Source organism: Myotis davidii, unplaced genomic scaffold (genome assembly GCF_000327345.1).
Source record: "Myotis davidii unplaced genomic scaffold, ASM32734v1 scaffold827, whole genome shotgun sequence".
Taxonomy (NCBI): domain Eukaryota; kingdom Metazoa; phylum Chordata; class Mammalia; order Chiroptera; family Vespertilionidae; genus Myotis; species Myotis davidii.
This window is the reverse complement of record NW_006297815.1, coordinates 1,331,430-1,333,064: the sequence shown is the minus strand read 5'-3', so window position 1 is coordinate 1,333,064 and position 1,635 is coordinate 1,331,430. Positions and strand designations below refer to the sequence as shown.

At 55.5% G+C, this 1,635-nt stretch overlaps 1 long non-coding RNA gene across 2 annotated transcripts in view; it reads right to left on the bottom strand.

Annotated features, from left to right (window-relative positions):
• Nucleotides 1-1,059, bottom strand: part of LOC102763637 — a 14,060-nt gene extending 13,001 nt beyond the window's left edge. For both annotated transcript variants that reach the window (XR_001515534.1, XR_001515533.1), the window contains exon 1: nucleotides 574-1,059. This is a non-coding gene — a long non-coding RNA (uncharacterized LOC102763637). The remainder of the gene's footprint in view (nucleotides 1-573) is intronic.
• Nucleotides 1,060-1,635: the final 576 nt, after the last annotated feature.

The window sequence follows — 1,635 nt, the reverse complement described above, 5'->3', positions numbered from 1 at the left end:
CCCGCCCCCGAGGCTCCCCGACATCCCTGCCCTTGGAGGGGCCTTGACCAGGAACACCTGCCGCCTGCCAGTTCCCAGGTCCCTGCGTACCAGGCTGAGTGGTGCCCATTATCTCCGCGGGGCTCCAGCAGCCCAGCGCGCGAGGCTTTTTGTGATCGCCGGGTTACATATGAAGAAATCAGGTGCAGAGTTCGGAAACAAGGCTACCAGATGTTAGGCACTTTCAAACAGAAATCCTTTGATTGCGGATTGCGCGAGGAGGTAGATGTAACCGGGAGCCCACTGTCAGGAGTGGAAGCTGAGGCCCCGGGTCCCTGTGACAGGTAGGGGGTGTGGCAGGATTTGGACTCGGCCAGGCTGACTTCAGAGACCTGTGCACGCTGGCTGGGGCCTGGGCACAGAGGGCAGATCTTTCCTGGGTCCGGACATGGTCAATGTGCTCTTCTAAGGGCGACTGACCCCCTCCCCTCCCACTTTGCCCCCTTAGGAGGAAGTGATGAGCTTTGGCAACATGGAGTTCTGGGCTATGTGTCCTTAGGCAACAGAATGCATTTAAAACCTCACTTTGCTTACCTGTAAAATGGCAGCATGGTGTGAAGATCATAATAGCTGCCACGTAGGGAGAATCTGTGTTGGGCGGTGTTCCCAGTACTTGACGTGCATTACTTTGTTTAATCATCACAGTAACTCCGCACAGAGGTATTGCTATTCTCTCTAATTCCAGGCGAGGAAATGGGCCCAGGCGTGCAGTCGCTGGCCCGAAGTCACACAGCTAAGAATCGGAGCTAAGGAACATGAGCCAGAGGGCCAGGTCCTGGCACATAGTAGGTTCGAAGCAGGTGTTGGCTCTGGTGTCCCAGGACGATGAACAAGGGGCTCCTGTCTTCTGGGAAACAAAACGTGGGAGAAAGTTACGTTTAGGAAAACCAAACCAGGTTAGAACAGGCCCCTTTTCCAGCTCAGCGGCAAACTCAGGATGGGAAACTGGCTTCAGCCACAACAAAAGCCGAGGAGGGGACATCCGTCTCCGCACTGTGAAATGAGGAAGGCCATCGCAGGGGAGGGAGCCCCACACCTGAGCCAGGTGGCCTTGCCCTCTAGGGGACTCCCTGGAGGCTGTGCTGAGTCCCCAGAAGTGATGAGGAACACAGTCTGATGATCAGCTGCAGGAATAACATCTCCAGGGGATACTTCTGCCCTGCCCCTCAGGCCTTTCTCTTCCAGGAAACTGGTGATATTCACTGTCCGCATCCCAGCTCCACCCTGGAGATCCCTGTCCCCACACTCCTCACCTTTAGCGCTGCTAAATGGCAAACCCAGAGGTGCAGCGATGGGAGGGACTGGGGTAATGAACTCTCATTGGCTTTTTCACGAGATCACTGTCTTAATTTACGAGGCCTGAGTGAGTCTCATTTCCCTAGTGCGCACTGAGTAATTAACTATTAATAAAAGCATTACTGAGTTAACCACGGGGGCATGTTTAATTCATGGGGCAGCCCTGCCACAGGATGAGGCTCTGGCTCAGGGGGGATTCCTCCCAGAGCAAAATAGGGCCCGCGGGATGCTGCCCCTGCCGCCCCTCAGCCACCGCAGGGAGACACTCTTATGCCCCTAACCAGAGCTGGCATCCCAAAC